Raw genomic sequence first — 25,270 nt, forward strand, 5'->3', positions numbered from 1 at the left:
CATTGGCACTCGCTTTGGCTGATTATTTAAGAAGCCATTGCAGACTGTTCTCCTGTCTCTATAGTGAATCAGTGAGTAATGCATTCTCTCTGAGACTTTGTTTATGTAGCTCGTACAGTTCCAAGTTATTTCTTTCACAGCGATGTGTAGTTTGCATCTATGCATTGCAAAAAAGTGAGACTAAGTTCATCCATCCTGGGGGTTGAGAAATGGAAATAGAACCAAACATCATTCACTACAATGCATTAGTTCCAAATGTCGTTTTTGGAATTGGGTTTTCAGAATTAGTATGGGCAACTCAACGATAGTCGAGAGACTTGAGTAATAAATAACAGTATTACTTGCGATCTGCTATAGAGTCGTACAATGTGACTACATTTGCTGGCCTTTAAAAAACTATATGGAGATTATTAACTTGATCACTAATCTATTTTTTTGTATCTCCTTAATTTCTTTCATCAGGACCCAAGGGCATTAAGAGGGACATTGTCAAGGCTCTGTGAGAAGGTAGTCAGCTGGTACCGACCGCCAGCACCCCTGCCAATATTGACATCATTACACTGCAAGAAACATGGTCCGATGCTGTTATGTTATGTTATGTTAGGGGGCTCTTCTATAGCGCTCAAATCACCCGGGGGCATCTCGGCGCTTATCTCAGCAAAACAGTGAAGTCCAAGGAAGGAACAACGTTAATGGAAGACAATTAAAACAGGAACGTGTTCAAATGTTTCCTGAAGTCCAAGTAGGAAGTACATTTACGTAGGGCCAATGGGAGCTGATTCAAATACTTTGGGGCAACATATGAAAAAGCTTTACCCCCGGTGCGTCCGAGACGTATAAGGGGGATCTTTAGCAGAGCTAATGCATTGGACCTAAGATTACAACCCGAAATCTGTTTGACGAGCTACTTTTGAAGGGAATGGGGACCCTTACCCTTCAAGGCTTTGAAAGTAAGACACTCCACCTGCATTGCCGGGCTATAACTTGAATTTTCTGCCTCCTACACAGAGCTCATCGTTTGGCCACAAGAAGGGAGGCCTTGCCACATACAGCTCGTTAAAGAGCATTGTTGCAGCAGCGCCCTTGGCTTACAAGTTAGCCTCTACAAACGCAATGCAAGTCCTGGGAGTGTCTACTCATGAGTGGAATTAAAAGGAGGATATAGTCCTGATAATCCTCTATGTACACCCCGGGAAAAAACTAAGGGAGCACAGCAGCTGAAGAAAGAACGTATACAATTACTAAAAACTGAGAAAACCAACAGCTTGTCATTAGCGGGGACTTCAACCTAAATATGCTCAGCAATTTAGCCTCAGATATCACTGAAGAGGAGGACCCCTTCATTTGGGAGCCAGGCCATCAAGATAACAGCCCGGGAGGTAGAAGCTCGAAAACAGCAAGGAGACTCCTGGCAACATTAGAAGAGCTGGGCTTCCGAGCACTCAATGGTAGATTCTTAGGGGATCGCCCCCAAGCAGCTATATTTCATAGTTCAATGGCTAGCTCTACAATTGACTTTACATTCCTCTCACACAGCTTGTATCAAAGGGTAAGAGATTTCCATATTGGCTCAATGGACCACAGTGACCACCTCCCCCAGGAAGTCATGATTGATGCTCCCACAATATTATGTCCCCCCACTGCCAACATACTAGGCTCAGAATACTCTACCAACGAAAGGGGGATAAAGTGAAGAACGAATGACCCACAAAGTCTCCTATCCCAAGCTAAACAGGCTTTAGGAGAGGCACAAACAGCTACTTCAGACTTAATTGAGAGTTGGGAGCTGTTTCCAAAAACATTATGAGATAACTCCGGAATAAAAAAAGGAAACGTAAGGACTGAAGGAATGGTCAAAGTCTTGAAACATAAGAACCATCAACATTTTAGAAACAACGCTCAGCTAAAAAAGTTAAAGACCTTGATTAACCAAACTCTCCGAAGAGTGATGACAGACCCCGTTGCGTATCAAGAGTTGAGACAGTTAAAAAACGCTCGCAGGAAGCTGATCTGGAGACTTAAGAAACAAGCAGATGAGGCCTTTTGGGCAAAACTTCTATACAAAACTAAAACAAATAACAGTGTGCAGTTTTGGCAAAAGATCAACAGTTTGATTAGTGAGCGAAGTCAGGGAATCGAATCCTATGCCACTAAAGACGCTTGGACAATCTACCTTGGCACACATTTGAATGAAGCCCTAAAAGTTAGGAAAGGGTCATATAACCCCACAAACGCTATTGGAGCCTGGCCACCGCAACTCAAAGAAGCTCTAGTACAAAACCAGGAATTTCCAATCACGAATGTACAGATCTGCAAAAGAATCTCAAAGGGGAGACACAAAGGTGCACCAGGTCCAAATGGCAGTCCCCCAATTTTGTTCAAACAAGAGCCGGAATACTGGGTTGTCGTTTTCAGACCAATGTTTGAAAAAATTCTGCAATCTTCAACAATCCCACCATCCTGGGGGGAGCAATCATCTCCCCAATCTTCAAAAAAGGAGATAGGAATAACCCAAGAAGTTATCGGCTCATAGCCCTACTCGAAAACGAGGCCAAATACTATGCGGGCCTCTTACTCCAGGAGCTAACATCATGGGTGGAAGATACAACAGCAATTCCACATAATCAAACCAGCATCTGCAAAAACATGGGGACGACCACTAACATACTAGCCCTATCTCTTTTGATTGACTCTGCACTCGTAGCAAAACAACCTCTCTATCTGTGCTATATTGACTACAGCTCTGCTTTCGACAACGTCAATAGAAATATCCTGTGGCAAAAATTTTAAAAGCTGAAAATATCTCTTCTGCTGTTAAATTAATGAATTCTCTTGCATAGTGATACCTGGGTCCAGGTCAAACTAGGTGCAGGGGAATTCCTATCTAGGAAGATCCCTACAAGCACAGGGGTAAAACAAGGATGCGTGCTTGCACAAACACTATTTAATCTTTTCATGGCTGAACTGTCAATCTTGCTGAATGAAAGTAATTTGCAAACACCAAAGTTAGGGGGCACCCAGCTGTCCAATTTATTCTATGCGGACGATCTGATGCTCATCAGCCAGACCCCGAAAGGCCTGCAGTGACTGCTGGACATCACATTGTGATACTCTGTAACAAATAAGCTCAGAATCAACCAAGAAAAATCTAAAGTCATGTGTATTAGCACTCACAAAATGAGAATAACAAACAACTAGTTCTTGAACTCAAGGAAGCTGGATGTTGTAAGTGAATATAGATACTTGGGGGTCATTTTAGATTCCAATGGCAGCTTTAAGCCACAATGCGAGACCATAAAAAAGAGAGGATTAAGTTTGTGGTATCTCTAAGAAACCTAGAAAACAAGATCACTGGTTCAAGCCTCCTCCCCCTAATAAAGGTGATTCAGGCAAAACTGATTCCATCTATCACTTACAGCAGTGAAGCGATGAGTGGAAGGGACGCTGAAACGGAAATGGTACGGTAGCAAGAGCACTGCGCATGATTTTTGGCTTGCCGGGGTACACATCACCTGCGCAGATGAGGCTTGAATTTGGGCTCACAAAGGAAGAGCTGGCACGCAAAGGAGTATATTTAAGAAGCTGCCACAAAATAAGCAGAGGAGAAGCAAAAACACTCAACCCTCTCCAGTGGAAGGAACTGCAAGCTAAAGAAAACTGCCCCGCAAGGCTTTATCTAGAGGACACAATCAAATGGTTGGGGCTGCGTCAAGTATGGGATCTCCTATGTACCTTAAGAGCCAAAGTAACTGGATGGCAATAAGGAACTAGTCGGTATCTTGGTGTTCATTGAGCTTTACTGCTATAAACTTTAAAACCTTGAACGGTTAATGGTCAGAGTTCAAGAACCGAATAATTACGGCTTAGATGCCTTTCTGAAACTTTTTGTTCTTCAAGCAATCAATTGTTTGTGTTGTTTCAAGAGCATTATTGGGATTTCTTTTTCTTTTCTTTCTACTCTACTGTTCGCTCTCTTTGTAGTACATGTGGTAATTCTCTACTGGGCTGGATTAAGCAAGCGCAACTTTATGTGGTAAATCATTTCTTGTGGCCCAGGCACATTAAGGACTTCAATAGTTAAATGTATTGAATGGGAATGCAAATTAGCCCAATTTATGTAGAGGGTCAAGTTTGTTTTAGGCAGAACAGAATTGAATCAGTTCTTAGGCCAATCTTATACTCTACCTACATTTTAATAGTCTTAGCTTTATTATTTTAATAGCAGTTTTTACTCACAGTATACCATAGTATTATCGTAATTTGTTATGGCTGCTTCGAAACATGAAGCTGTTTTAATTGATGATGGGTTTGTAAAGGTTTTAATTAACTGTACAATAAAGTATTACCTTACCTTACCACTGCCGAGGGCTCTGCTGACACAAGTAAGTCATATTTTTTATTATTATTGTTTCCTCATTTTGGATTTCATGATTGCTGTCGACTTCCTGGTGTAGAATCTTGGGGTATTGGAATGTTGGTGCTGTCTATCATGAAGGTTCAGATCGCAGCCTAGGCCCAAGAAAGATAGCATTATAAATAAAATTAACCATGTATGTTTTTTAAGAAGGCTTTCTTTGTCCTGCTCATGCTCTAACACAGTTGAACTAGTGAGAGAGTTGTCATGGTCATCATGGACCAACCCCCAATAGTGCTGCTGTCTCGTTCATTTATAATTACAGTATACCAGCAGTTTCCTGTGACAGTGCAGCATGGCTAAAAAAAAGTATGAAGTCTCACTCCCATTGCATTTGCCAACCAACAACATATGTCTTTAATTGACCATTATTCCACCCCAGGCATATTTAACTTTGTGAACCAATCAAATGCAGAGAGTGATATTTTTGTTTGAAAATATTGCAGTGCTAGCTGAACTGTAGCGCTCTATTGTAGTTGTATTTGGGGTGATGTATCTGGCATCTAAAATATGTTTAATGTTTTATTCTAGCTACACAGAACACCAGTGATGCTGGCTCCAGTGCCCCTGCAGGAGGAGACAGGTCAGCTGGAGGAGGAGAAGCAGCAGCAGGGACGCGCACTGGTAAGTCACATAATTTCTTTCAATTACTATACGCACTAGCTAGTACCAGGTTGTCATCAACATATGACCATGAAGTGAACCCCCCAGCTTTACCAGCTGCAGCGGTAGTTGAGTTATGTTGGTGTCTTCTATCTGCAACTCAGCAAAAGCTCTCACAATGAGTGTTAATAACCTGGGGCAAACATGAAAGAAGGGAAGATTAAAAGAAAGGAAATTGACAGGTGGGTAAAATTGTGCATGGGTGGGTCAAAGGGATGGATGGGCGAAAGAGTGGTTTGAAGAAAGGGTGGATATTGAATAGATGGATAATGAGTTGGACATTTGGGTGAATGACTGGATGAGAGAAAGTATAGCTTGATCATGGTGGCTATGGATGAATTAAAATGAAAGGATGAATGAATATTTGGATTCTTTGGATGAATAAGCAAGGCAGTTCTTCTCACAAGGAGCATGCTGCTCACCTATTTTACTTACTTTGTTTATGTAGGTTTATATAAGCTATGGTTCAAAGTGGGGGCATTTTTTATTATTGGTCTACTTCCTTGACTCGCTGCATTTAATAAGTGAGCCAGATGTATCCCACACATCATTCATCACCTCCGTCCCCGCCTGTGGCATTTTTTTGCCACCTATGACCGGAGTGTAGCGTGGGTCAATTTGTGACTGCAATGATGGCTGTGCAATGTGCGTCTTCTCTGCTTCAGTTGGGTCATTTACAATGTTTTTAATGCATTGCAAACTGAACACACTAAGGGGCCGATTAGGATGGCGGTTTTTCCGCATCCTCCGGGCCGGCGGAAGTGTCCGCCGGCCTGGAGGATGCGGAAAAACCGCTGCGGAGACTCCAAAGACCCACCGCCAAATTAGGATGGCTGGTGGGTCTGATAATCTGTCCGCCGCTTTTCCGCCGCGGTCGGAAGGCGACCGCGGCGGAAAAGCACTAACATGTCTGGCGGTGTCTATCAGACACCGCCAGGCATATTAGGATGTCTGAAAATATATGCTTTTCCGCGGCGGCTTTACCGCCGTGGAAATCATACGGACCTTCACTTCGGGGGCCCGTTGCGGGCCCCCTGGGTGAAGGTGGGGTGGGGGGTGCACATGGGGGGTACCTATGGTACCCCCCTGCATTTGCGTGCACAATGCAGCAGGCACCGCGCGGTGCCTGCCGCTTTGTGCACGCAAATGCTGTGCATGGATTTTTTACATTGCGGCGGGTGCAGCTTGAAGCTGCACCCGCCGCAATGTTAGAGATAGAGGATGTGACCGCCACCCTGGCGGTCACATCCTAATTTGATCGGAGGGAACGCCGCAGCCCATGCGGACGTTCCCTCCTCCTCAGGGGTCGCGGACGGACTCAAGTCCGTCCGCGATCCTAATCGACCCCTAAGTGTGTTGTTTCCCTTCGCCCACTCAGTCACCTCTTAGTACTTTACTCCTTTATTTTTCCCTAAGTTCTTCCATGCCAGCCGAACAAATTGGAAATTCCATTATTGGCATGTGCCAAATTTTATAACTATGTGAAGTGAAGTGATTCCAGTATAAAGAATGCAGGAAACAACCTGCAATCAGTGTGCACTGTTCCTGGGAATACTAAATTCCTAAGGTTTGTCAACTTAACTCAATTTCTCAAATAGTTACTTCACAAAGATAATTTATTCTTTTTAACACATTTTTTAAACATCATCATAAAAAATGATCAATTAAATTGTGAATTGGACAATTACATCATTGTCACAAAGATACTCTGTTCATATACATATATTCATTATCGCAATCTAGCAATTCTATAGATCAATACACGTATATACATATACTATCATCATGTGGATTGAAGACCAAAGCATTTCATTGACACTTTTCAAGCAGTCCGGAGCCTAATGCATTTCGGGAATAATGTTTCCCTTCATCAGGGGCGATGGCCTAAAAAAAACAAAAAACAAATCTAATGGATGTATCTCAAATTGGATATCATGATAATTAGTACAACACTCAAGGGAGCATGCCTCAGTTATTATGCATGATATAGTGCAAGAATTTTCTAAGAGATAAACATAGGTGTGTAGTAAATATGAAAGAACAATGGTGCATAGTGCTAATTAAAAAAAAACACCATGTGTCCCTTACTGTCTCATGCAAAAAGGATGCATATGTGGAAAAGAGTAAAAAGAGCGGTGAAAACATGAAGAAATAGACATGAACCACAACTACACTTGCCTCCCTGTGATGTGCTATTACTGTGTGACGCAAATAGATCCATAGTATTAGCATGGTGATAAGTCCCACTTTGCAGCATGCTCAAATCCCAAGTCTCAAAAACTACTAAAGCAATAAATCTACCTGTACTCATTTTCTAACACAGATCTTTACCGGGGTATCTTGCCACAGTCTCCTGCATGAACCGTAGCTGCCTAATAAAAATAAACGGAGCGAAACCTAAGGATAATGGCCACATCCAGTTTTTGTCAGCTAACTTGGATCTCGCTGAATGCATCCATCAACAGACCCTATGATATGGTGAGCGACCCAGTTTACACTTAATACTAAACAAGCGCACTATTCTCCTCTCTAATTTAAAGCTGTTGATAACTCATAAGCACATCATATCTATAAAAGATATCAAAATCTGTATTGCACACATGAATTGTATAGTAACAGTTACTAACCTCTGGACGAACGAGTACAAGCCCAGCAAAAAAACGCTGATGGTATGAGTGTCTGTACACCTCTTATATTGGACTATCCCAATGTGTCAACAACCTAAAATAAGCCGTCATTGCGATTAGTAATAGGAACTCCCAACGTTATTATTCCAGTCACCAAAAAACTGCACGTACTAATGCATACCTTTGCGTTCTGGGCGATAAATCCACTGTCTCTCTGAAAAGCTGTCTGTGATCCAAAATGAAACATCAATATAATGACCTGCAAGTAATCATGAGAACTTGTATTAATGTTCTCTGTAAATCAAAAACGGGCTACGCATGTGTCTAGCGCCTTAAACATACTTTCAGAAAACCAAATCTGTCTGACCTGCAATAGATTATCCCTAGGACATCACAGTCTCTGTGTTTAGCAGTCTCCAGCAATGTTACTGAGTGCTGCTCCCGCGGAAGGATACTATACAAGAAACAAGTAGTCCATGACGTGAGCTGTGAGCTCATGGAACCAGAGACTTGTGGGACTTTAAGTCACTCGCTGATAAACGCTAACGCCTCAGGGAGTCACCTAGTACTACATGGTAATGTGGGTATAACTTGACTTATAACAATATAGTTATAAATCTCGTGTGCTAATGATTGTACAACGTCCCGCGTGTACAGAACGCCTGGAAAAAATAAGTTGCTAAAAAAAAGAGGATGTGTTATAAATTGTCACAGCTTTCAATTATTCCGTCGCAATAAGTCAATCCCAATCATCAATATCGGGCCAATATTATTCATGATGCCGCAAACTACTCAAGGTCATTACAATTAATATTCCACAAATACTCAAACTGACAACAACATGACGCTCAAAGCGTGTAACCAGAACCCTGAGACCCATAAGGTGGAAAAGTGAATTCGTAATTTTGACATATAACCTGCAAAGTGGATCTGATTAGTGAATATGTAATGAAGTAAAAAGCCAAATACAACATGTGATGTACAGAAAAATGATCATACACTTGCTACATGGTATACTGTGCTGTTCGATAATTAACAAGCCTCATATTATGTAAGACTGCTGTCAAAGATACAAAAAAACATAATTTATAATGACATAATTAGAGGCATTGAGTATACAGTGTGTAAACCTGTGTCAATATCATATAACTTTAAGTTTTTTTTTGTTAACTTTAAGTACTAATATATAAATGATCTAACAAAAACAATCATAGTGTAACAGTCACCACAAATTATTTGTACAATATATCTCACAGAAAAACCACACATAAATTGATCTCTATTACCTGCACTAACATAATACTATGCAACAAAACCACTCTCTGTTGTTTAGACTCAATATAAGACCCTAGTATGAATCTAGAGTTCTTTATACTTTCCATGGCAGTGAAATATGGGTTACAAATAGCAACTCAGGTCAAGCCTATCGTTTAAGCCCTGCGCCTGTGTTGTAAATAATTAATCCAAAAAGCTTCTCTTTGTAATAATTTCACACTGTTATCCTGACCCTATAGTTTGGGCACTACCTCTACAATTTGTGCCCTCAATTGGGCGAAATTGTGATGAGCCTCAATCCAGTGATTTGCCACTGAGGATGTTCTGTTTTGTGCACGTATAGTACCTTTGTGAAAAAACTGTAGAGGTAACAACTACAAAACACGGCGAGGACAAAGGAAAAACTCTGCAAAGCGGCAAGAGTGTAGTTTGATTATTAACATCTCATCCACCACGTTAACCCCACAACAAACATCTACTCTCAACAAAGGCATGTTATTCGTACCGTCGACCGGTACGAATGAATTGGAAACGAACATTGCACTATACAAATTTATGCACAAACTTCGCTTGAGACATTACTTTTCCAACATAGTTCAGGATACCCAAGGACAAGAAGAAAATGTTTTGACCAAATTTAAATTGAAAAGTAAACACCAGGCACCCATTTCGCATAAAATTCTTGACTTTTTTGAAGAAAATGTAAAACGTGATTTGGCAAAATTATCCTACACTGTTCCCAAAAAGTCCAATTTACCCGAGTATGATCGCCGTACCATCCGCTCAATAGCCCAAAATCAAGATTTAACATTGAAACCGGCAGATAAGGGTGGCGCCCTGGTAATAATGGATACGGTGTATTATGTACGTGAAGTTAATGAACATGTCCAAGATGGGAATACTTACATACCTCTTGACAACGATCCCACCATGCAACTCCCAATAATATTAGCAGATCTTCTACAATCAGCAGAGACCATGGGGATTATTAGCGCTCAATTGAAAATGTACTTGACCACACATAATTCCAGGAGACCTAAATTGTACATGACACCAAATATGCACAAACATCCGGTAGATCCCCCGTTTCGCCCAATAGTGGCTGGGTGCAACTCTATTTTTGATCCACTCGGTAAATACTTGGATTAGTATTTACAGAAATTTGTTCAGGGTTGGTGTACCTATACCAAAGATACCACGGACTTTTTGAATAAACTGTAGGTCATACAGCAGTTCTTTAACAAAGATTGGATACTGTGCACTATCGATGTAACAGCTCTTTACACCTCAATTGCACACTTGGAAGGGTTAGAGTCAACTGAATGGGCTCTTCTTAAATTGGAATTACCTCAGGACAACAGCATATTTCTTCTCAAACTTTTACACTTTTGTCTCCACAACAGTTACTTTCAGTGGCAGGACAAGTATTTTGGACAACTATCCGGGAATAGCAGGGGTTTTTCAGGAGCACCGGCATATGCGAACATTTTTATGTCACGATTTGAGCATAAGTACATCCTCACAAAAGAGCGTTGGAGTGAGGGTTTGGTTCACTATTGTCGATACATTGACGACATATATCTTATCTGGTCTAAAACACAACTAGAATTGGAGTACTTGATCCAAGAATTGAATACAAAAAATCCGAGGATTCAATTCGCCCACTCAGTGAGTGAAACACTCGTCAAATTCCTGGACGTACTGGTAAAGAAGGATGTAATGGCACATAAACTTACCACGGCCATATATACAAAACCAACCGATAGGAACAGCACGCTGCTATTCTCGAGTTTTCATCCCAGGAGTTTCATTCACAATGTACCATATACCCATTTTCTCAGGATAAAGAGGATTTGCTCAGAAGAAGACACATTATCTCAACAACTGAAAGTACATGAAGCAAAATTTCAACTGAGAGTGTACCGCCCTGAAATTCTTCAACAGAGTATTGACATATTAGTCATCAAAGATCGGGCCACATTGTTAGCTACCCCGTTAAAGAAAGAACGATCTCCCATCACCTTTATCTCCAAATATTCTACGGTCTCCAATCTTGTAAAAAAGATTATCCTAAATAGATGGGACCTCTTGCAAAATTAGAAAGATTTTAATAGCATTTATGATGAAAAACCCATATTTGCGTTTACCAGAGCGAAAAACTTGCATGACATGATTAAAAATCCGTTAAACCAACCAAAACTATGCAGCACAAAGGTACACTTAAATGTCACAATTGCACACATTGCAATAATATCACGGTAGGCAACATACTACTTCACCCTATTTCTGGCAAAACAAAATCCTTGAGACATTCTCCAGACTGCAACACTACTCATATGATATATTGTCTTAGGTGTCCTTATGGCAAAGCCTATATAGGCAAGACTGAACCCAAATTCAAAATTTGATTAACTGAACACAAAAGTACTATACGTACACAAAACAGAACATCCTCAGTGGCAAATCACTGGATTGAGGCTCATCACAATATCACCCAATTGAGGGCACAAATTGGAGAGGTAGTGCCCAAACTAGAGGGTCAGGATAATAGTGTGAAATTATTACAAAGAGAGGCTTTTTGGATTAACTATTTACAGACACTGGCCCCGCAGGGCTTAAACGTTAGGCTTGACCTAAGTTGCTATTTGTAACCCATATTTCACTGCCATGGAATGTATAAAGATCTCTAGATTCATACTAGGGTCTTATATTGAGTCTGAACAACAGAGAGTAGTTTTGTTTCACTATGAGAACACAGTATTATGTTAGTGCAGGTAATAGGAGATCAATTTATGTGTGGTTTTTCTGCGAGATATATTGTACAAATAATTTGTGGTGACTGTTACACTGTGATTGTTTTAGATTATTTATATGTTAGTACTTAAAGTTAACATGTCTGGTATACGATATCGTCACAGGTTAACACACTGTATGCTCAATGACTCTAATTATGTCATTATAATTTATGTTTTTTTGTATCTTTGACAGCAGTCTTACATAATATGAGGTTTGTTAATTATCGAACAGCACAGTATACCATATAGCAAGTGTATGATCATTTTTTTGTACATCTCATGTTGTATTTGGCTTTTTACTTCATTACATATTCACTAATCAGATCCACCTTGCAGGATATATGTCACACTTACGAATTCACTTTTCCATCTTATGGGTCTCAGGGTTCTGGTTACACGCCTTGAGTGTCATGTTGTTATCAGTTTGAGTATTTGTGGAATATTAATTGTAATGTCCTTGAGTAGTTCGCGGCATCATGAATAATATTGGCCCAATATTGATGATTAGGATTGACTTATTACCACGGGATAATTGAAAGCTGTGACAATTTATAACACATCCTCTTTTTTTAAACAACTTATTTTTTCCAGGCGTTCTGTACGCGCGGGACGTTGTAGAATCATTAGCACACGAGATTTATAACTATATTGTTATAAGTCAAGTTATACCCACATTACCATGTAGTACTAGGTGACTCCCTGAGGCGTTAGCGGTTTATCAGCGAGTAACTTCAAGTCCCACAAGTCTCTGGTTCCATGAGCTCACAGCTCACATAATGGACTACTTGTTTCTTGTATAGTATCCTTCCGCGGGAGCAGCGCTCAGTAACATTGCTGTCGACTGCTAAACACGGAGGCTGTGATGTCCTAGGGATAATCTATCGCAGGTACGACAGATTTGGTTTTCTGAAAGTATGTTTAAGGTGCTAGACACGTGCGTAGCCCGTTTTTGACTTACAGAGAACATTAATACAAGTTCTCATGATTACTTGCAGGTCATTATATTGTCGTTTAATTTTGGATACACAGACAGCTTTTCAGAGAGACAGTGGATTTATCGCCCAGAACGCAAAGGTATGCATTAGTACGTGCAGTTTTTTGGTGACTGGAATAATAACGTTGGGAGTTCCTATTACTAATCGCAATGACGGCTTATTTTAGGTCGTTGACACATTGAGATAGTCCAATATAAGACGTGTACAGACACTCATACCATCAGCGTTTTTTGCTGGGCTTGTCCTCGTTTGTCCAGAGGTTAGTAACTGTTACTATACAATTCATGTGTGCAATACTGATTTTGATATCTTTTGTAGATATGATGTGCTTATGAGTTATCAACAGCTTTAAATTAGAGAGGAGAATAGTGCGCTTGTTTAGTATTAAGTGTAAACTGGGTCGCTCACCATATCATAGGGTCTGTTGATGGATGCATTCAGCGAGATCCAAGTTAGCTGACAAAAACTGGATGTGGCCATTATCCTTTAACCACTTGGATGCTAAGGCACTTGCAGACTCTTCATGTAATTTCCATTGAAATGAATGGGCACTCCATGACGAGCTGAGCTCGTCATGAGCGTCCAAGGGGTTAAAGGTTTTGCTCCGTTTATTTTTATTAGGCAGCTACGGTTCATGCAGGAGACTGTGGCACGGTAAAGATCTGTGTTGGAAAACGAGTACAGGTAGATTTATTGCTTTAGGAGTTTTTGAGACTTGGGATTTGAGCATGCGGCAAGGTGGGACTTATCACCATGCTAATACTATGGATCTATTTGCGTCACACAGTAATAGCACATCACAGGGAGCCAAGTGTAGTTGTGGTTCATGGATATTTCTACATGTTTTCACCTCTCTTTTTACTCTTTTCCACATATGCATCCTTTTTGCATGAGACAGTAAGGGACACATGTGTTTTTTTAATTAGCACTATGCACCATTGTTCTTTCATAATTACTACACATCGATGTTTATCTCTTAGAAAATTCTTGCACTATATCATGCATATAACTGAGGCATGCTCCCTTGAGTGTTGTACTAATTATCATGATATCCAATTTGAGATACATCCATTAGATTGGTTTTTATATTTTTTTTAGGCCATCGCCCCTGATGAAGGGAAACATTATTCCCGAAATGCATTGGGCTCCGGACTGCTTGAAATTAGAGTGTCAATGAAATGCTTTGGTCTTCAATCCACATGATGATAGTATATGTATATACGTGTATTGATCTATAGAATTGCTAGATTGTGATAATGAATATATGCATATGAATATGAGTATCTAATGTGAGGGGAACATCCATTACGACGCGGTGTTTACATTGCACTACCATTACAATGCTGGTTTTACAACGCAAGTCATTACCACGACTTGCGCTGGAGGGCGCTCTAGGCTAGGGAACAGTAGATTTACTATTCCAACACCTTCCCTACTGTACGTAGGCTGGTGTTGGAATAGTACATTTTACTATTCCTAAGACCAGCACCCTACAGCGCAAGGCGTGGTAACTTGTGTTGTAAAACCAGTGTTGTAATGGTAGTGCGGTGTAAACACCGCGTTGTATTGACATACAACCCTAAGGTGACAATGATGTAATTGTCCAATTCACAATTTAGTTGATCGTTTTTTATGATGATTTAAAAAAAAAGTGTTAAAAAGGAATACATTATCTCTGTGAATTACCTTTTTGAGAAATTTAGTTAAGTTGACAAACCTTAGGAATTTAGTATTCATATTAACAGTGCACACTGCTTGCAGGTTGTTTCCTGCATTCTTTATACTGGTTTAGTCATTGTGTAGCCAACACATGAATGCAGTGTAGCACCCTTTAGTCTCTTTGTAAATATTTTTGATTAGATTAGAGATAAATTCTGGGTGCGCCTCTTTACTTCGTATTATTTTGTGAAGTGATTCCAGAACATATTCCATGGCTCCCCATAACAGATTGATTTTACACCTTTTCAGATTTCTCCCTTTTGACTTGTACAGTGACTGAAGAAGCCAAAGATGAAGAATCGGTGATGAGGGTAGTGGCCCCTCTATTCTATATCACAAAAGCTCTACCCTACCTGTCTAATCCCTCGTCCCTACTCTCTGCAATAGAGTAAATCAAGTTTCCTTTCTTTATTTATTGCCCAGCGAATTAATTTGTTGGAAATATCTGGTGATGGGAGAGGCCACAGAGTAAAGTGGGAGTAAGTGCGTGATTTAAAGTCAAGTTTGGCATATGGGATACACAGTGACGTATGTGCAAAACACAATCTATATATCCCATTCCCTTCCCTGTAGTGCAGTCCATGAGATTTTGTTTTCACCAATGTCAATGCAGACAGGATAATATTAATGTCTGCATTTCATAAGTGAGGTATGTGAAGTAGGATCTTATTTATTATTCATCTTCCTCTTTGGAGTCAGGGTAAAAAGAGACATTCATTTTGTGGAAGAGCAAGGCCATTGGAATTAACTACAGCTGCCCCAGCTGCAGACAGTAGCAACTACCAGGCGTGCTGGCTAGCGATGAGCATGGCTTTATTATTTTAGCACAACACACAACTTGTACTACATAGTGCATAATGGCATTTTCATTAATGAGAGGTATTTTATTTTCCAACTCAAAGTGTCTGTTTCTAGTTACTTGAAATGCCTTTAGAAGATAAAAAGTATCAAATCATTGTTTTTCAATCCAGTTTTAGTTTGCCTTTTACTTTCCTGACGCACAGTCAGTGCTTTTATGCAAGGCATGTTTGGGTAAAACATAAAATTGGCATTGTGACATTCCTAATCATAATCACATCAAATTCCAATGGCACAGTACTTCTACTGTGCCACTAAGTAATTTAAAACAATTGTTTGCACAGAACAATCTTTACAATTTGTCTTTTTTGTTTTTCTAAATAGAGCTGTTCCTGCTGGTCTAGCCAGATCATCCAATACGCAGAAGACAGCGGCCTGTTTGTGGCAGCAGAGGATTGAGCATATCCAGTAAGAGTACCGGAGGCTGGTGGTCCTGGAAGAGAAGGAAATAAATGTTTCTTTGCTGTGCCCCAGGGCAGCCAGTCCCACTCAGTCTCCAGCTTCCCAGCCATCCCATCACCGGTGCTGCCACCAGCCAACTGCTGCCTCCCCCCCACACAGACAACAGGCCACTGCTGAACCACATCCTGGGGCGGCTAGAAACCATTGAGGGCCGGTTCACCACGATGGAGCAGAGCATGGACGAGATCCGGACTGACATCCACAATGCCTTCTTCTAGTACTTTGTAAATTATTTTGTTTCGGTGGGATGGATTTGTTTGTTGGGGCAGGGTGGAGAGTGTGGGAAGAGATTTGTGAGTGACTTTCTATGGACATTTTGACTTTTGGGACTTTGGTGCTTGGGTCAGTTTTGTTTGAGGAGGGGGTGGGCATGTTGTGTGGGTGAAACGGGTACGTTTTCTTTGTAAAATAACTAAAGGGGGAAACTATTTTATTTCCTCTAAATTCATGCCTGAAGTAGTTTGCTTTACATTTACTTTGTACTTCAGCTTTTACATACAAGACCAAAGCGGGGCAACCCGGTGTCCCTCAGAACCTGGGTATAACAACTGTTAACAAAAATGGTTCTGCTGGGTTCTCAAAAGTAATTTATCAGCGCATTAAATGTCGCATAACCCAAATATTCATAGGGCATGAGTATCACACACGCCTAGACACATGTGAGTAGTTCTCTGGAATAATCACAATAACACAGTCTGTGCATATCCACTTTGCAGTTTATCTGAATTACTTCATTCAAATATATTAATCTTTCAAGAATACAAAAAGGCTGTTTAGCAATAGGTCAAATATATACAGTGCTCATGTGACATATGTGCTTAGTGAAAAAATTGGTGCAGTATGTACATGGTGGTTCAGGATTTCTATAGAAGGAGAAAGGGTAAAGTTATTAATGGCCAGACTCATAACGATGAGCCCTGGTGGCTATTAATGCTCCTCTTGGTATGCAGGGCCTTGGTTGGCCTGAGTCTTGTTCTATCGGCAACGTTTCAACCCACGGTGTGCTCCCCTTGGTACTCACTACGGGTCTTCATCAGGACATGGTGCAGGGGGTGTTTGGGGGTTAATTGGTTATAGCCTATGGACAAAGGACACATGATTGTCAGGCGTGTGCAACGCTTATGTTAAGCAGTGTGTAAAAAGAAGAGAAAGGTGAATATATTTATATGAAATATTTCAGATAAAATACAAATGGATATGCACAGACTGTGTTATTGTTATTATTCCAGATAACTACTCACATGTGTCTAGGCATGTGTGATATTCATGCCCTATGAATATTTGGGTTATGCGACATTTAATGCGCTGACAAAATTACTTTTGAGAACCCGACAGAACCATTTTTGTTCAGCTTTTACGTAGCCTGTTTTTGTGCTTGTAAGAGGGCAGCGCTTACTTATACAGTTATACTTCGCTAACTATCTTGATAATTAGGGGGAATGCTGCCATGATGACCTATATTGTCTACAACAACCTAGATAAATATTGGTAGCTGTTAGTTACTTTCTTACTAAGTTAAATAGTTCAGTTTACTCTATACTAGTTGTCTTACCTGAATATAGATGAAGCAATAGCTGGGAAGGCATCACAACTTCGCAAGCGAGGTCCCACACAGAGGTGTGGCGCCGTGGCTAGGGCGACTGACTCCGGAATCTTGGGATCATGGTTCGATCCCCAGCACCGGTGGCAGATTAGCCCAGCACCATGTGACTCTGGGCAATATCTTGCTTAATCTTCCCGACGGCCCCCAGCGCCTAGAGGCCCTTACGGGTGATTGTGCGCTTTACAAATGTGGATTATTATTATTATTATACTTCCACCCATGTGAGCGCCAACTGTAGGATAGATATGAATGATTGATTATCCATCGTAGGCAACTAAATATAAATAAAAAAACTGATTAAGTAAGCTATATTTTATCAAAGCTTTACAAAGTAATGACACCTGAGTACTACATGCTGACACCACGAAAAGGCCTGATAGTGCTAACATACAGAAAATAGTAATGCTAGTACGTTTCTGCTAATGGGGAGCTGGTAATAATTTTTGGGAAATCCTCGAGTTATAAAAAATGGACTCAAAGTTAGTAGTGGACACGCTATGGTTAGGCGTTTACAGTTCCGCAACACAAGGCCTGAATGATGATGCATGCTGTTGACTGATGTTCTCCATACTATATCTAAAATATGGATAACTTTTCATGCACGGGTGGGTAAATGGGGCCAGTGTTGGCTATTGCTTAGCACTTATAGGATCCTCAGTAAGTTGGTGTTGCTTTCACCACATCCACCCCACCAATGTGTGAGATCCATTGATGGTGTAAATTAAGTCACACCTCAATAAATCACAAAGTCCTGGGGAAGAGGGTTAGGGGTTTGGTGAATGGATGGTAGGGGGATGTGGAGAAAGGTTTGACAAAGACAAACACTACACAAGGACAACATTCATCTGGTGAATGAGCAGTTGAACATCATTCACCATCAATCTGTTGTGAAAGGCCACAAAGGAATGAGTATGACAGAGTACAGATAAATGCATTGTAGAAAGTCCTTTCACCCCAGAGACACAACTTATCAGATATTTAAATATTCTGTCTTCTAGGTTGTGAAGAACCGGATTAACCCACTTACAGGGTCTCAGCAGCGGGGGAACCGCTCAAATCTCCCATACCCTTCATACGTAGTAAAAGGAGACACAGGAGCCTTCGTCTGCAGGAGGAAGCCAGATTTATTTCAATAGCCCGGGCTATGGAACAGAGTCCAAAGCCAGTCAAAGACACGACAGAGGAGGCTACTACTTAAATCCGTAACTAACAAGCCTTTTATACATTTCATACTCCAGCCTTTTGGCTGCAAGACCATTGTCCAATCAGAACAGTGTTTATTGTTGATTAGCCGGATCCAGGTGGTGTTTGCAGTTGGTGTCCTGGTCAAGGGAAGGTACACAGCCAAATGTTAGTTTTGCTTTGATCAGGGCTTAGTTTCCTCAGGATTCTTTGCCCAGCTGTCTTGATCAAAAAGCCCCGGCTTTACGAGCCATTCTTCGATTGTCTGGATGAAAGTTCAGCAGTCAGACCATTGTCCAGATAACCTGATCAAGGTGACGAGGATGTGTTATCAGGCTGGGAACAGGAGAGGAAGAATGATTCATTTACTCGGGGTGAGGGTCATGTGACTTTCTGATGACTCTGCAGAGAACAGAGGGCTTGGGCGGGTGACGGTTCCTGATCAGGGATGTGGGCCTGCAAAAATGTTTTTTTGTCGTGTCGACAGATTTTCCTCGTTCATCATGAGAAATGACCAGGCGGGTTGTGTGGAAAGTGTTTGCCACGAGATGGCAAGGCAAAAAATCAGTGGAGTCCTGTAAAAATGATTTTCGTTCAAAAATACATTTCCTCAGCCCCTCCTTTTGCCATAGAGTGGCAAATACTTTATGAAATGTCAATGTTCATAAGCCCATCTGTTTCTTGCTGGACCATTACCATCATATTGGTGTTGTGAATGCTTGATGGCGGAGGCTTGATGGTCTGGGCACACATAGTACAGAGTACTGGCAGGCATTGAAAACACAGACAGCAGGAGACCAGGACAGCTACTCCCAATGCAAGGAAGATGAGGACCTTCCAACCCCACTGGGAAAGAAGGCCCCAGATCCAGCCGGTGAGGAACGAGTTGCCTTCATCCAGATGCACTTCGAAGAGAGACGATGCAGACGTTGGATGGCATTGTCCACTGTAGGTGCATTGTCCGGGATATACACGCAGCAGCTGGAGCCGATCAATTTACATATGCCACCACAATCAGCCACGATGACGTCCAGGACCATGCGGTTTTGGGGCGTTATGAGGTGGTCCACCTGCAGCTCCGCAGTGATGTTGGAGAGGGCACCAGCTGTTACTGTGATAGTGGCCTCAAGGACCCTGGTTAGTCCTCGGATAGCTTGACTGTTTGCCATGGGGCCCCAGAATGGAAGTATACCTTTGAAGAAATCCCCAGCTTCCTGGCCTGCCGTATCTTCGACTGATATGACACCCCTACATGAGCGGCGCAGGACGCCCTTCATTGTCAGATGGTAACCTCCATGGGTGGAATATGTTGGTGGAAGGAGGAAGGCAAGATAGCAGGTACCAGACCAGTTATGGGGGAGCCAAGTGTAGGCGGCAGTTCCACAGATAAAGTAGGTGTTGAGGGATGCCGCCAACTTCGGAGGAGATGTGGAGTTTAGTGTCTTAGTGATGTCACATATACTGGTGCCAACTGTCTTAGTCCCTAGGCCATGGATGCAGACACGGCCTTGTACATTTGTGACGTTCAAAGTGTCTCTTTCATTGGGCAGCATCTTTCTTGTGCGAAACCTTGAAAATGTTTGTCGAGTGGTGGAATTGAATACTACCATCTCACCAAGTTCATCTGGTGGTAGTAGCAATGTGGAAGAGCTGGTCGGGCAAAAAGGAGCACTGGTATTGCCAGATCTGTTCCGCCAGAAGTCATCACGGAATGTTCCAAGGACAGGATGGGCAGTGCCATTGACAGTGAAGGCCTCCTGCATCAACATCCACCATGCAAGGCAAGACCCAGAGATGGAAAATGGATAAGGAAAGAAAGGGGCAGGATGTAGCATGGAATGTGGTATGAGTCCACACACCTAGCAGTTGGAAGTATTCATGATGAGTTGGTGGTGATGCAACATTTGGATGAAGGTGGTATTGAAAAATTCTGCACGGCGGGGTAATTCATGGGCTGGCAAGGAATAGTACTGATGTTCTGCAGGAGTCGGGATAGGAGTCGGTGATGTAGCAGGATGGAAGGTCAGTAAGAGCCAACCAAGGATAGATAGGAGGAGGGAGACAAACAGGGTCACCACGGTGACCAGGAAGCATCTGCTATGTAGGAGACTGGCATCTCGTTTCTGGATATGGATGTTTGGGAAGGCGGCCATTGTGCTAAGCCAGGGACCCCTAGTGGCTGTCTGTGATTGGTGGTTGCTTCACCTGAATGCAGAGGGCTGAGAGCCCTTGTGGTTTACCTCAGTCTTACAAACGGCACTACTCTCAGCCTGGGAGGATCACAGCCCTACAGCCTTTGGCACCTGGCGAAGTCAAGGGCAAGCCTTCCCTCTGGAACGTAGATTATATCTGTCGGAAGCAGAGACAGTATGATCAGGAAACAGTTGTTCGTGATGCTGAGCAGTGTTAAGGGAGGGTTCCGCCCTTCTCTTAGAATGTTGTCACTCTCCGCTTCAGTGGATGTGGAATGTAGCCTGGTGTCGCTGAATGGGATGAAGGTTGGAACTGTCTCTGTCTCTGTGTCTCCCAATCCTTCCCTCACCCACTGATCATAGGGGAGAGGCAGAGGGACACGCCGGCAGTGGGTAGAGTGGACCCAGTTTTTCCGACCATCCACTTTTACAGCGGTGAGGGTGGCCAACAGGACTTGGCGTGGTTGTGTCCAGCGGGGCTCGAGTCTCTTGGTCCACTGGAAATTCCAGATTAGGACCCAGCTGCCAGGTTGGATGACGTGTCCTGGGCCCTCGCTTTTGTCCGGTATGACCTCGTGCACCTGGTGATAAAGAGTACGAAAGTTGTGGGTTACATTGTACAGGTAATCAGTCAATACAGGGTATTCAACATCTAACAGTTTCTTAGGTCGAGGGACACCCCAGACACTGTCAGGCCTCCTGAAAACAATTTCGTGTGGAGATAACCCTATCCTGGTGTGGGCCGTTGTTCTAGTGGACAGTAGGGCCAAGGGCAGAGCATCAACCCAAGTGACACGGGTCTCAGCTACTATTTTGGCCATTTTAGTTTTTAGGATGCCATTGTATACCTCCACTAGACCTGCTGACTGGGGGTGGTTAGCGGCGTGAAATTTTTGCTTTATGCCTAGTGCTGTACAGACATGATCCATGATTTGAGCTGTAAAGTGTGTCCCGTTGTCGCTCCAGACCAAGTGGGGCAAACCAAAGCGTGGGAAGTACTCCTTGAGTAGTACTTTGGCGGTAGTGATAGCAGTGCAGTCTTTGACGGGGTAGGCTTCCACCCATCATCTGTATGCACAGACCACTACCAGGACATATTTTAAGTTAACGCACCTGTCCATATGGATGTAGTCCATTTGGAGGACTTCAAACGGGAACGTAGGAGGAGAGAATTCTCCCTTAGGAGTTAGGCTGCCTTTTCCAGGGTTGTACATTAGGCAAACCATACATGTTTTAACCAGCTTTTCAGCATATGCTGGTATTTTGGAGTTGTACCATGTAGGTTCCAACAGTTTGCAAATTGCTTTTGCGCTAATGTGGGTGGGGCCATGGGCCATTGTAACTACGGCCAGCACGTGACTGTCAGGCAACATCCATTGTCTCTCCGTGGTTGTACGGACCCAGCAACCATCACTTCCCTCCTTTGCTAAGTGATCTTCCCACACTCTTAGTTCTTCAGGAGTAGTATGGGACTGGATGTCCAGCACACTCTGTACTGTATTTTCAACCATGCCCCCTTCTGTCACCCACCTAGCAGGACCTCCTACATACATTCCCTCCCTCTTCCTCAGCGCTGTTTGTCTGGCCGTCTCATCATGCAGAGCATTGCCTTTCCCGACATCATCTGTCACCTTCTTATGGGCTTGACATTTCATAATGGCCACCTTTAGGGGAGTGACAGAGAGTCTAACAGTCGGTGTATTAGGGGGCCATGTTGGATCTTGGTCCCATGGGAAGTAAGGAAATTCCTTTCTTTCCATAACCTCCCGAAGTTGTGGGCCACCCAGAAGGCATACTGGCTGTCGGTGTAGATATTTACCGTTATACCCTTGCTTAACTCACAGGCACTAGTGAGGGCCACTAGTTCTGCTGCCTGGGCAGGGCACTGCGGAATCTGAGCTGTTTTGACTACCTTTTCTAATGTTGTGAGTGCGTAGGCAGCTGAGGTGTTACCATCTGGCCTCCTGAGACATGATCCGTCTACATATAGTGTACCTTCTGGGTCCTCTATCGGGGTATTCTGTAAGTCAACCCGTCCCTTTGTCTCGTCCTCTGTGTGTAATATGCAGTCATGTGGGTCTAAGCGGGCATCTGGAGTGTCCAGTGGGAGTAATGTGGCGGGGTTAAGTGCAGTGCATCTTTTGATGTTAATGTGGCTGGCAAAGAGTGTTAGTTCATACCCTGTAAGTCGTGCGCTAGTGAGGTACTGTGTCTTGATGTTGTTAAGGAGGGTGTCTACAGAATGGGGGACCATCAGGGTCAGAGGGGAGTTCATGACGATTCCCGAACTCTGACGGACCATAAGGGCGGCCGCAGCTGTTGCCCGTAGGTATCCTGGGAGAGCCCTCGCAACAGGATCTAAGGTGGCTGAAAAATAGGCACATGGCCATTGGTGACCTCCAAACATCTGGGTCAGGACTGCGCATGCACAGCCATCTGTCTCATGTACAAAAAGAAAAAATTGTTTGCTATAGTCAGGGGTACCGAGGACTGGGGCAGTACACAGGGCCCTCTTCAAATCTTCAAAGGCCTGCGCATGCTCTGTAGTCCATGGAAAAGAACTGTCTGATACATCCTTGGTGGTGAGGGCGAAAAGGGGTTTAACCATGGCCGAAAAATTTGAAATCCACTGTCTACAGTATGAGGTTAGGCCTATGAAAGCTCGTACCTGCTTTTGTGTTCGTGGGGCCGTCATAGCATTGATAATGGCTACACGATCAGCGGTGAGCTGCCTTCCCTTCTTCGAGAGGAGATGACCTAAATAGGTCACCTTCTCTTGACAAAACTGAAGCTTTTTTAAAGAGACTTTGTGGTTGTGGAGGGCAAGGTGGCGTAACACACAGAGAGTAGCTTCTTTACATGTTGGGGCAGAATTTGCAGCAATGAGGAGGTCATCTACATACTGCAATAGTGTTGAATGGTCAGGAAGTTCCAAGGAATCTAGTTGGCTTTTTAGGGCTTGGCTGTAGATACTGGGGTTCTCGGTAAATCCTTGGGGGGCACGGCAGAATCTGATACTCCGCCCACCAAGGGAGAAGCCAAAAAATCGTCTGCTGTCAGGATGTATGGGTATTCTGAAGAAGGCGTTCTTCAGGTCTATGACAGAGAAGTGTGTGGCATCAGAGGGAAGCATCGTCAAGAGGGCAGTGATGTCGGGAACAACAGGATATTGGGATATTGTTATTTTGTTAAGGGCTCTTAGGTCAATCACAAATCTGTATATTTTAGGGGAGAGAGCATCTCCAGTAGTCTTTTTAAGAACAGGAATAATGGGACTGTTACAGATATTGCCACGTGTCTCCTCTACTACGCCCTTGTCCATCAATTCGGATATTATTGTCAACAGGGCCATTTCTCCTTCCGCAGGCAGTCAATACTGTCGAAGGCGGGGGAGAAGTGCACCTGGCTGGATTCGTACCACATGAGGGGGGATGTTGAGACACCCTACATCGGTGTCTGATGATGCCTAGAGGGAGGAAGGTAAAGACTGCAACTCTGGTGGGAGAGGACCGGACAGATACATGTAGGAAGCTGCAGTCAGGGAGATTATTAGGGATACACCTTGGGGGCTACATGATATGGTTCCATACAGGGCTTTTAGTAAATCCAAACCTAGCAAGTTCTCACTGCAACCTGTAGTAAGGACCAAGGGAGCGTCAACATGTGCAGGGCCAATGTCGAGAGGGAGGGGTTCAGAGACAGGACAGGTCATGGGCGTCCCTGCAAAACCCACGGAGACATTCATATTGCCAGAAAGGGGTTCCTCCGGGACTGACAGACGTGCAATAGAAGACCTGGTGGCCCCAGTATCCAAAAGAAAATTCTTATCATTCCCCACAACTGACATTTTATCATACGGGCCCTTTTGATCCACTGGAATTTGCACTCTGGTAATACCCCTTTCCTGACTGTCCTATGCTTGGTAGGATCCTGTCTCATCAACTTCATCATAATCATCATTGTAATAAGTGCGTGTTGCTTCGTACCCATCAAACCTGTTGGTCGGGCGCTGCCGGATGGGGGCGTCATCCCTGGGCCTACGTTCTTTCTCCTGTGGATGGGGCAGGCCATGATCCCGAGTCGGCCTCGCTTCCCTGGGAGCGCGAGGCCGAGTCCTCTCTGTTCTTACGTTTTCTGCTAATACAGGATACTCATCTATCCAATGGCCGTACCCCTTACAATAAGCACACTGGTCGGTTTGGAGGGCTCCCGTACCTTGAGGACTGGAGGGGGTCGACTGGAGAACCCTTGGACGGGGTTGGGATTTCGGTCTAAAATTTCCGCGGGCATCGGGACCTCGGGGAGGATAAGCTTGCTGTAAAAGTGCCTTAGTCTTAAGATCCCTGACCTTCTTACTTTCCTTATCTTTATCTTCGTTCTCCCAAATTCTCATGATATTGAGCCATAGCCAAAATACCGGTCATAGTTTGGGCAGACCATGTACTCTCAACCTTCTTAAGCCTGGCAGATATCTCAGGAAGTAAG

The sequence above is a fragment of the Lissotriton helveticus genome, chromosome 4_1, assembly GCF_964261635.1.
Source record: "Lissotriton helveticus chromosome 4_1, aLisHel1.1, whole genome shotgun sequence".
Classification (NCBI taxonomy): Eukaryota; Metazoa; Chordata; class Amphibia; order Caudata; family Salamandridae; genus Lissotriton; species Lissotriton helveticus.